A 12,173-nucleotide genomic window follows, 5' to 3' on the forward strand; every position below is an offset into this window, starting at 1 on the left:
ATGAATATATATAAATATATATACACACAAAGATATCTACAAACATAGACATTTATCCACATACACACCCATAGATACATATGTAAGAACCATACTATGCTTATTTACTCTTATCATCTGTTTCTCTGAAGGTGGATAACATCTTCCTGCCTAAGTCCAAGTCTTTCCATGTTTTTCTAAATCAACCAGCTCTTCATTTTCTGTACACAGCAATATTTCTTTCGGGATTCAAACAAGATCATCAATTTTTTTTTTTAGGCAATCAGGGTTAAGTAACTTGCTCAAGCTTACACAGCCAGTTATTATTATTTTTGTGTGGGTGCTGAGTATCTGAACTGATCCCAGATCTCCCAACACTGGGGCCTGCGTCTTACTCACTGCACCACCTAGCCACCCCATCATCAATGTTTTTGAATGAAAGAAATAAGGCAAGTCACCTACCTCTCTGGGTCTTTGTTTTATCATCTGTAGAATGAGGGATCATACTAGATGACCTCTAAGCTTCCTAGCTCTACATCTATAAACTCAACATGTCCAAAGGAAACCACATTGTTTGCCCCCACACCCCAACTTTCTTCTCTTCCTAATTTTCCTATTGCTATGCAAGGTACCATCATCCTCCCAGTTACCCAGGTTCCAAACCTCAACTCCTCACTCTCTCATTCTCCTCCCATACATCCAATCAGTTGTCAAGTTCTATGGTCTCCATCTCTAGAATATGCCCCCTTCTCTCCTGATACTGCAACCACCCTGCTGCTGGCCCTCATCATTTCACACCTACATGATCTGAATAGCCTGCTGGTTCTCACCTCAAAGTCTTCCCACTTCAATCTAACCTCCACTCAGTTGTCACATTGATCTTCCTAAAGCACAGATCTGACCATGTCACCCCTACCCCATTTAATCACTCCAGTGACCTCCAGAACCAGATAGAAAATCCTCTATTTGGCTTTTAAAGCCCATCATATCCTAGCCCCTTCCTATATCTTTCTCTCCCTTCCATGTACTCTTTGATTAAGTGACCCTGGACATTCTATTTATGTATTTTTACTGTCTCTTCCACACCTCAAATTTCATCTCTCTTTGTCTCTGTCTCCTGGCTTCTTTCAGGTCTCAACTAAAATCCCACCTTCTGCGAGAACCCATTTCCTGTCCTCTTTAATGTTACTGACTTCCCTCAGAGAATATCCCCAATTTATGCAGTATATATCTTGTATGTGTATAGTTTTTTCCATGTTATCTCTCCCATTAAACTATAAGCTTAATTAAGCAAATGGACTGTTTTTTCTTTTCTCTATGTTTCCTGTGCTTAACACAGGGTGCCTTCACTGACATGTGGTTGGCACTTAGTAAATGTTAGTTGATCAGTTCCTCTCTAAGGGCTGATACTGGTCAAAGGTCTAATGTTCTTTCTAGGTCTGATGTGATCTAAGTTTTCATTCAGTTCTAAGATTCTACAAATGCCCTAGTCTAGCAATCTAGGGAGAAGGGAGATAGGGCTAAACAGCTTCAAAAGAAAGCTTTGAATCACTTTTCACTAAATCAGAAATTTAGTGTATGGAGTTAATTAGAGAAAGGAGTAGTTCAGCTTCCCTAATGAAATTCATATATTTGCATTTCAAAGCCCTACCTTGAAATAACCCAGGCAATGGCCTGAGATCAAGGAAGTGGGTGGTCCAGAATTTTCTCTACCATATTAGCAGACATTGTAAGAATATTGACGAAGCAATTCCCTTGGAAAACTCTGAAACCACTGAGTCCAATGTAATTGTTCAGTTTTAAAGGGTTTCTATTCTGATGACACAAGGGTATAAAACAGAGTAAATTAATGTGGAGGAAAACCCAGCCTAGGCATACTAGTTTGTCAGTCTCTCATGGCCAGCTTCAATTCATACAATCCTCCCACTCCAATATATACAGTCCCCTTCGGGCTGCTGCTGTTGCTGCCCTCTCAGAAAGTCAAGACGGTGAGATTTAAAGGGCACTCACTATGGACTACATTTGAATCCCAGCTGTATCTCTTAGGATCTGTGGGACTTGGGATATGCATGAAATCAGGCTGCTGGGCTTTCCCCTGACCTGGCTTGGCATGTCGCATGATGTCTTGGGCCTGTTGCCTTTTATGTTTGAAAGCTCGTTCCCAGACTTCATTATCAAACCTTCTTCTTTGGCTGCTCCATAGCTGTAGAAGCAATTCACAATAACTTTATTATTGACTGTAATAATCTAAGAGCTGCAGAGATGTCAGAAGAATGGAGGGTGAGTGTTCCCTCCTCTGTCTTATGCAAACAACTACTTTGCTTTTCCTTCTATAATAATTAGTGACATATATTTATGTGTTATAACATATACTCCTACAACATGTATGTGTATGTATGTGTACATATACATGCACACACAGGGTATCCCAAAGGTTAAGCTTGAATAGCTTACTAAGACTTTGGGGACACACTATAGAGGACTCAAATGTTTAGAAATCCATACAGGATTCCACTGACCACCCTGGGAAGTGGATGCTAGAAGTATGTTGTTTTTTTTCCCCCATTTGCCAAGGTCACAAAGTCAGAAGCAAGGTTCAAACCCAGGCCTTTCTTTATTCCAGGTACAGTGGTTTGTCACATCTTGAGGTATGGTAGAAAAAGCAATGGATTTGGAATCTGAAGTCCCAGGTTCAAATCTTACCCTTGCCATTCACTACTTATGTGATCACAGGCAAACAAATCACTCTCTCTCTCCAGACCTGTTTTTTCATCTCTGTGTAGCAGAGAGGCCAATGCTCTGTTGGGACTCCTAGAGGGTTGGGTACTATACCAATCAGGGACCGTTTTCTACACCCAAACATTTAGCATTAAACTAGGTTCTTTGCTAAAGAAGTTGTAGCTCTAATTAGGGCATTAGGGTCCCTATTTTCCCACACACTGGCTTGATAACAAACCCTCACCCCACCCGCCAGGCCAGTGCTACATGCAGTAAAAAGTTATGGCTCCTATCTTTTTCTCCCCACGGAGTAAAGTAACAGAGATAGTGGATGTACAAGATGAATCAAGTAGGGGACAGAACAATTATTTCTACACAAAGAGCAATGCTGACACTTGAAAAATCAGAGAATACATTAAAAGAATGATTTAAACAGGATTTAGTAACAGCTAATAACTATTAGCTAATAACTACAATCTATTCGGAGGCCAAAGATGGTTTAAAGTAATGATGATGATGATGATAACAAATGTTTATACTTAGTATGGTTCCTCTGTGCCAGACACTGCACAGAGTGCTTTACAATTATGATCTCATTTGATCTTCACAAAAATCCCCTAGAGACAGATGCTATTATTATCTCTATTTTATTCATCAGGAACCTGAGGCAGAGTCAGAGTCACACAGCTAGTAAGTATCTAAAGTTGGATTTGAACTCAGGTTTTCCTGACTTTAGCATTCTAGATACTGGACCACCTAGCTGCCCCAAAGGTTGCTAATTAAGCATTTCATGCTTCATCTCAGCCCTGGACACTCTCTTTCCAATGACCTCTCTTTAAAACAGGGAGGTCGGGAAGATTCCCTGAGGCTGCCTCCTTCCTTGGAGGACTTTCTTTTGTTTTAAATTTCAGAAATATTTTTATTTTTTCATCTTTAATTCCTTGATCACTTTCATTTTCACATTCTGTTCTCTGAAAAGTGATAACCTCTAATATTTTCTACCTTAAACTATTTTTATTTTATAAGATACTTAAAGAAAATAAAGTTTTATACACACCCTCCTAAATATACATATGTATATGTATACATATGTATGTTTATATATATATACACACACATATATATTCCCTTCAGCTATCATCATACTGAGAAAAGTCTTATGAGTTATAATTATTGTTTTTCCATGTAGGAATGTAAATAGTTCAACTTTAATAAGTTCCTTATGATTTCTTTTTCCTGTTTATCTTCTCATGCTTCTTGTATTTGAAAGTCAAATTTTCTGTTCAGCTCAGGTTTTTTCATCAAGAATGCTTGAAAGTCCTCTATTTCATTGAATAACCATATGTTCCCCTGAAGCACTATACTTAGTTTTGCTGGGTAGGTAATTTTTGGTTTTAATCCTAGCTCCTTTGACCTCCAGAATATCATATTCCAAGCCCTTTGATACCTTAATGTAGAAGCTCCTAGGTCTTGTGTTATCCTGATTGTGTTTCCACAATACTCAAATTGTTTCTTCCTGATTGCTTACAATATTTTCTCCTTGACCTGGGAACTATTTGGCTATAATATTACTAGGAGTTTTCTTTTGGGGATCTTTTTTTCAAGAGGTGATTAGTGAATTCTTTCAATTTCTATTTTGCCCTCTAGTTCTAGAATATCAGGGCAATTTTGCTTGATAATTTTTTGAAAGATGGTGTCTAGGCTCTTTTTTTGATCATGGCTTTCAGGTAGTCCAATAATTTTTAAATGATCTCTCCTGGCTCTATTTTCCAGGTCAGTGGTTTTTCCAGTGAGATATTTCACATTGCCTTCTATTCTTTCATTTGCTTGGATCTGTTTTATAGTCTCTTGATTTCTCATAAACTCATTAGCTTCCATTTGCTCCAATCTAATTTTGAAGGAATTATTCTCTTCAGTGAATTTTTCAAATTCCTTTTCCATCTGGCAAATTCAGCTTTTTAAGGCATTCTTCTCACTGGCTTTTTGGGGCTCTTTTGCCATTTGAGTTAGTCTATTTTTTAAGGTATTATTTTTTTCAGTCAGGCTGTTGATTTGCTTTTCTTGATTTTCTTGCATCATTCTCATTTCTCTTCCCAATTTTTCCTCCACTTCTCTTACTTGGTTTTTAAAATCCTTCTTGAGCTCTTCCATGGCCTGTAAACAATTCATATTTTTCTTTTTTTTTTGTTTTCTCATTTAAAATACATAAAGTGTTCCAATACAACACTAAGGTTGGATACAATACTAGGTTGTACAAATGTCACTGAGTGTAGGGGCGCGCCCTGTCCCTGAAGTTGGAAGGCTCAGTGGCCCACTGCTTGTCCCCACACTCTGCCAGGACGTCAGCACTGTCCTCCACAGTACAGACTTTGTATTGTGGGGTTAAGTACTGAAGGAGTGGCCGGTGGAGGAGGTAGGTGGGGCAGAGGGGACCCTCCATACCCCAAGCTCAGGCTCAGTTTCAGCTGAAGGTTCATTCTCAAAAGGGAGAAGGGGGCAGAGACTCAAGGACTATTTGATCTGAACTTAAAAAAGAAGAATTTATCCAAACAACAACAGACAAATTAAAGAGAGAGCCTGGGAGAAGAGGCCCCTGGCCTGAGCCCTCCTTGCTCCTGGCCAGGCTCCCTGTCTGCCAGGACTCGTCCCTTTTGGGGGGAGGCTGCAGGGCATGCTCTGCAAACAGCCATCCCCCCACCCCTGGGAAGACGTGGAAACACTTTGGTTTGGATCAGATGGCCAAGGCCCTGCTGTTTAGGGCCTCGGGACTTCTCCAGATGTGCAGAGAAAGGGGGAGGGTGGAGAGGGGCCCTCTCTACCCCCTTCCTTCAGGAGCACACCCAAGCCCCACCTGAACTTCACTCAGCACCATGCACCCCACACACATGCTCCACTCTGACCAGAGGCTGCCTGAGGGCAGGAGCTGCCGAAGTCACACACAGTAGGCCCATGGATGGGCATCTGTTGGATTATGCCCACACGACTCCCTGAGACATGGTCAGCACAAGCACCCCACCCCACAAATGCTGAGCTCTGCCCTCGGGCCTGGGGAGCCTGGGGTGGGGGAAGGGAGGGCACTCCCCCAGCTCCACAGGACATCAGTAACAACCAAAGAATCCCAGGCTTGGTCTCATGGGCCACTCACCGTCTTATTGTTCTTATGAATTTAAGAGGTAGAAAAAAAACAGAAGTCTTGGATTTGACTCCCTTGTTCAGTGAGGAAAGAATTGAACCATTTGTCCATACGCACATCCATGCGCACACACACCAACATGCAAACACACACCCACCCACAACAGAAAAAGTACCTGCAAACGTCCAGCCTGGCTCAACCCTTGCCTCCACCAGCGTAGGGCCTCCAGGTGGACAGACACTGGGCTGTTTCCACAAAACAAGTACCTCTAAGCCAAGAAAGTCACACAACACACAGGGAACCAGGCTGGGTACTGAGTGAGTGCCCTGGAGCCCAGAGGGCCTCCGGATAAGGGTTACACACTGGCATGGGGGAGGCCAGCTTCCCCGATTACATTCGGGCCCCAGTCCCAAGGAAGTAGAGCAGGGCAGTGGGAAACTGAGACCTAGGCCGGCTTTAAAGAAAAAAAAATCAAGCTAGCCAATGGCTGGGGAAGAGGGATGGGGCCAGAGCACCCTGAAAGGGAAGAAAACTCAAGTATGTGGGCTAACGCTGACTGCCTGGGGGGAGGGACAAGAGCAAACCTGGCAGCCCAGCCCGGCTCCCCACATACACATATGTCCACACATTCACATGCGGATGCACGTATCCCCCTCACAGGGGATCCGGGCCAGCTCCAGAAGCTCCTCCTTGGCTTGGCAAGAAGGCCCAGCTGTGCCCCCCTATCTTCACCCGCGGGGAACAAGGAGAGCGGGCTGAGCCGGGACAGAAGACAGCCTCCCCACCCCCCATTCCTGTTAGTTCTGGAGCGGTCTGCGAGGGGGTGGGGGTGGGGGATGTCCCTCAAGGTAGAGGGCTGGAGGTAAACCAAACGCCAAAAACAAAGGGAGCAGGGTCGGGCCCCGCCTCCCCCCCCCCCCCCCAGCTTCTCTCGGTATGCACTGTCAGTTAAAGCTCTGGGGTGCAGAGAGGCGGGTGCTGGGCCCGGCCCTCAGCTCGCCCTCCTCTGTCCACCCCGGGGCCGCAGCCTCTTTGGCTCCTAGGAGGGGGAGGTGTGAATGCGCAGGTGGCTTATGAGGTTGCGCTGCTGGGTGAACTTGCCCCTGCACAGGTGGCACTCGTAGGGTTTCTCGCCCAATGGACGCGCATGTGCTCCATCAGGAGGTACTGGCCTGTGAGGCGCATGCCACACTCCTCGCAGACGAAGGGCTTAAGGCCCAGGTGGCTGCGCATGTGGCGGGTTATGGTCCCGCGCTGCGTGAACATCTTGCCACAGATGTTGCAGGGGAAGGGCCGTGTTGGCCTGTTGCAAGGGAAGGGCCGTATCGGCCATTGCGTCTTCTCGTGCTGCCTCAGCGTGGCTGGGTCCTTGTAGCTCTTCTCGAAGCCCGAGCACTTGAAGGGGCGCTGCTCAGCGGCATAGGCGGGGTTGGGAGCCGACAGATCCTCGGCCTCCTCCTCCAGCGTAGGGCAGCCACCCTTGTAGGCGCCCTCCTCCTTAATGAAGAGCTCCTCCTCCGTGTGAGTCTCCACGTGCCCGATGAGGTGCTCCGAGCTGGGGAAACCTTTGCCACAGGGGATGCAGACGTACAGGTTGTCTCCATAGGGCACCCCGTCAATGTCCTCCTGGCTGTTGACGTAGTTGGCGGCCCCTGCTAGCCCCCCCGCCCCCCCGGCAGACCCCCCTCCAGCCCACTGAAGCCACTGGTTATCCTCTACCTGGTTTAACCTGTCTGCCAAAAAGCTCTTTCGCCCTCGCTCTCGCTCTGGCCACTCTCCTCACTAAGTTCCTTACAGTTCTCCATCTCCTCCTTGCAGCGGTAAGGCGGCTCCCCGTAGGGCGCCCCGCCCTCCCCCAAGATGCCATTGGGGAACCCGTCTTCCAGCTCATCCTCATCCCCCGCACAGCAGCTCTTAGGCCCGGGCCACGGCCTCCGTTTTGCTCCATTCCTTCTTCTGGGCCAGGTGCCGCAGACTCTTGCGAGCCTGGCCTCCCAGCCCCTCCAGCAGCCCTAAGTGGTTTTCGGGGGTGGGGGGGCCGTCCCCTCCACCTCCATGGAGTCTTCTGGGGGGCCACCTGGCTCAGTGTTAAGAGGCACTGTTGGTGGAGGCTGTAGTGGGGGAGCCGTGCTGGCTGTCTCTGTGCTGGCCGAGGTCATAGGGGCCGAGGAGGGGGCCGGGGGCCGGGGGCTGTAAGGGGGGCGCTCTTCTTGGAGAGGTCCAGACCCAGCTCCTGCTCACTACCCCCACTGTTTCCGCTGGAGCCCCCACAGCTGACTCCATCCCCGCCGTTCTTGCAGCCGATTCGGCCCAGGGAATGAGTTCTCCTGCCCCGGGGCCTCTAGGAAAAAGCTCGTTATAGGAGCCCTTGGACTGGCGGAGCTCCTTGGGAGGATGCACTGCCTTGTGATTCTCTACAGCTACCGAGTACCGAGCCTGGATGACCGAGGCAGTGGACGGTTGCTGGCCACGAGCCGGCCGGCCCACCCCCCGGGTCTCTGGCCCGGCCTGAGCCAAAGGGTTTCCCTGCCCGCTTGAGCTTTCTGCGGCACAGAGTGCCCAGCTCGGGTAGCTGGAGGTAGCTAGCCGTGGTAAGGAGCGTGCTCCACGGCACGGGCTGCTTGCTGGGGAGCACCTTACCCGTGTAGATGAAATCCAGGACTTGGAGGAAAACCGTGGGGCTGACTATGTCCGTGTTCAGGTGGATGAGGTTGTCGTGCAGGACCAGGGACTTGAAGTAGATGCTGCTGGCAGCCAGGACGTTCTCGTGGGCCAGGAAGAGCACGTTCTCCGCCAAGATGATGACTTCGCAAAGGAAGCCTTTGTCCCTCTGCTGGTTCAGCTGCAAAAGCAGCTGCTTGGCATGGTTGGGCAGCTCCATGGCAGCAGACCCGTGTCCCAACCAGCAACCGAAAGCTTGGGGCTCAGAAACCACGTGAGCGAGGGGCGGCTGCCTGCTGGGTGCAGACTCTCAGTGAAAACAGCAAAGCCTGGTTACCTCGTGTGCATCAGTCCCTCCCACAGCTCCTCCCGCCCGGCCCTGCCCAGCCTGGTTCCGCTGCTTCGGCCCCCTCGGCCTTGGCCTGCGCCTCCTCCTGCACCCCGCTCCCGGTGCCCAGCTCTGTGCCTGCTCACGGCCACCTGCCGGGGCCATCTTGGAGGTTGGTGACGTTGGTGCCTCCTGCTCCTCACCCCTGACCCACAGAGGGAGCCCCAAGCCGGGAGCCAGGAGCTGGGCCAGCTCCTATTTTTCTTGGGAGCTTTTGATGCAGGCCTTCTGACTTTGTTGTCTTCCTCCTGTTCCATGCTCTGATCCTTTTTGTCCCAAAAAAAAGGAATCTATGGTAGGATTGCGCTTCCTCTGCTTGCTCATGTTGCCAGTCAATTAGTTGGCTTTTGAACTCTTTGCCACAGTAGAACTCTGCTTTCAGAGTAGAGAGAGCTTTGTCCCAAATCTCTGGTTTTTTTTGCAGCTGCCAGAGCAATTAGGAGGGATCCCTCTGCAGCATCCACAAGCTCTGGGCACCTGGACACACACCCCAAGACCTCCACCCAAGACTGCAACCCAGATCTAAGTAGGTCAAAGCAAGAGCAATTACCCTCTGAATGGTTGCTTGGTCCCTCTAGAATCTGCAGGCCAGGAGCTCTGGAGGCAACCACGCAGCAGTAGCTGGGGCTGCCATGCCTCCACCACCTCTCACCCCAAGGGCAAGGGTCAGACCATGCTCTTCTGAGCCCCTTTTCCAGCAGAGTTCCTGACTGACCTTTCACTTGCTCTTTGGTGTTTATGGGTTAAGAAGTCTGGTAACTACCATAGCTGCTGGTAATTTACTCTTCCGAAGTCTGCTCTGGTTGCTGTTGGTCAGGGCTGCCCTGCAGGGCTCACACAGGGCTGGGCTTGGCCCCCAGCTTGGTGCGATAGACCCTTCCTGACAGCCTGCTAGGCTGTCTTCAGCAGGAGATTTATTTCTCTCTGTCACTTTGTGGGTTCTGTAGCTCTAAAATTTGTTTAGAGTAATTTTTTACATGTATTGGGGAAGGTGGAAGCTGGAGCTGCAAGAAAGTCCTGTTTCTACCAGGACTGTCTTTCTTTATCCTACAGCAGACACTTCTCCTGCTCTCAGCTCCTATCCCTCTGGTGAATGTTTCTGCCAATTCAATTCTATTCAATAAACATTTATTTAGCTCCTACTTTTCCAGGCACTGTGCTAAGCACTGAGAATACAAATAAGAAAAAGAAAGTCTCTGCCCTTAAAGAGCTTACAATCCAATGGGGGAAAACAACACCGAAAGGAGCAGGGGTGTCTGGTGTTGTGGAGTTGAAACCAAGAAGAGCTAAAGATGGAGAGTGGAGTGAGCTAGAAATCCCACTTTGGCCCTCTATAAAGGAAAGCTTGGGAGGAGTTTAGTCATCTCCTCTATATCACCAACCTCAGATCTATAGACCTTTTGAAACTTGCAAGTTACAGATGCACTTACTTAAAATCAGGAAAGAATGAACATTAAAAAGAAAGATGCTCATGGCCTGCATAGAGACCAGACAGCAGACACGGCAGCTGACTCACCTCCCCCACCTGACTCTCTGCCACAGCTCAGAAGGAAGCTAGCAAAGTCAAGGGTTGGGCTGCCCCTTTTGTTCATCCACTGAGTTCTGGTTATCCTCATACCCTTGGTAGGCTCAGTCCAAGCCTTCACACCTTCTGTTCACAGGAATGGTGACTGAGCATGCTCCAGGGTAGGGAAGGGCATCCACCACATGTAATGATAATAATAGCCAACATTTATATAAGGCTTACTCTGTGCCAAGCACTGCGCTAAGTGCTTTACAATTGTAATATCATTCGATCCTCACAACTACTCTGGGAGGAAGATGCTATTATTATCATCTCTATTTTATAGGTAAGGAAACTGAGGCAAAGAGAGGTTAAGAGACTTGCCCAGGGTCACACAGAAAATGTAGGAGGTTGCATCTGAACTCAGGTCTTCCTAACTCCAGGTTTAGCACTCTATCCATTGTGACACGCAATGTAAAATTAAGTGGTTGGACCAGACGACTTATAAAGTCTCCTCTAACTTGAAATCAATGATCTCCCAGTTTCTTTCAGTTTATGTTTTACATTCAATTTTGAGGCATACTATAACTGCTGACAAAGAAAAACATTCTTTATTAAGTATAGAATATCTGAGAAGAAGAGATTGCTTTGTGAAATTAGTGCAATAGAATACTAGACTTGGAGTCAGGGAGAATTCAGTTTGAATCTTGCCTCAGACACTTACTAGCTAGATCACCCAGAGGAAGTCACTTAACCTTTCTGTACCTCAGTTTATCTGTTGTGTGGGTTACAGGGACCCCAAGAATTACCTCAAATTTTATAAAAGTCAGAGGTGTCTCAAAGTAAGAACAGGAAGCATTTATTCAGTTCCTATTAGAAAAGAGCATCACCTCCCCCAGGACAGACTAGTGGAGGGAGGCATGGAAGACAAAGCAAGGTTATATACCCTAGTGCAAACAAAACGGCTCCCACCACTATCCCTCAATTCCCATTGGCTGGGAGGTGGGCTTACAGTCTAGGCATGAAAAAAAGACAAAGAACAAGGAAACAGGGTATAGCCAATCCAAATGTACATGTCCTTATTTGGCAAACTTAACGCTAAAGTGGCAGTAAAGGAAGGGGGAAGGGTCCTAAAGGACTCCTAAAGGACTTAATGCAGATTTGGCAGTAAAGGAAGGGGATGGGTGAAACCGAAACTCAGGCCTGTTCCCACAAGAAACCTTACTAGATTTTAGGATGTAGTCTGAGAAGTTTTCACCTCTCCCACTCATCTGTGAAATGGGAATGATGATAATAGCAGCTATTTTCCAAGGTTGTTGGGAAGATCAAATGAGATAAAATGTATGTTTTATAATTCTTGCAGGACTATATAAATATCAGCTATTGTCATCATTATTAATAAATCCTAAAGTGTTGCAGAAATCTGATTTAAATATGAAGGATTTACCATGTACTTCAAGTGGCAGCAGCCAGAGTGAATCCAATCCCCGCTTCCCAAGTTGGTGTTAATGCATTCATCTGTTGCATGTTGGTTCTAATCTTCCTACTATAACAGGTTATAAGAGCTGGAAAGAAACTGAAAGATCACTTGTTGTACACATTCTGCCTTTTGTCTATAATTCTGTAGCAAAATATTAAAATGGAAATATCATCATCATTTTAGTTGTTGACAGGTATTTTATTAGACTACCATATCTGGGTATAATAGAAAATGAAATTGAATAGGTTCTTAAATAAACATGGAAAGGTTCATATGATGGACATGAATTCATTATCTAGCTTGGCTCAGT

General features: G+C 47.0%; 1 pseudogene; it reads right to left on the reverse strand.

Moving 5' to 3' along the window:
- Positions 1-6,869: 6,869 nt before the first annotated feature.
- On the reverse strand, positions 6,870-8,711 carry LOC138150524 (hypermethylated in cancer 2 protein-like; annotated as a pseudogene).
- Positions 8,712-12,173: the final 3,462 nt, after the last annotated feature.

The sequence above is a fragment of the Petaurus breviceps genome, unplaced genomic scaffold, assembly GCF_028583685.1.
Source record: "Petaurus breviceps papuanus isolate PSGF00001 unplaced genomic scaffold, PetGlider_PUasm1.0 90879, whole genome shotgun sequence".
Taxonomy (NCBI): domain Eukaryota; kingdom Metazoa; phylum Chordata; class Mammalia; order Diprotodontia; family Petauridae; genus Petaurus; species Petaurus breviceps.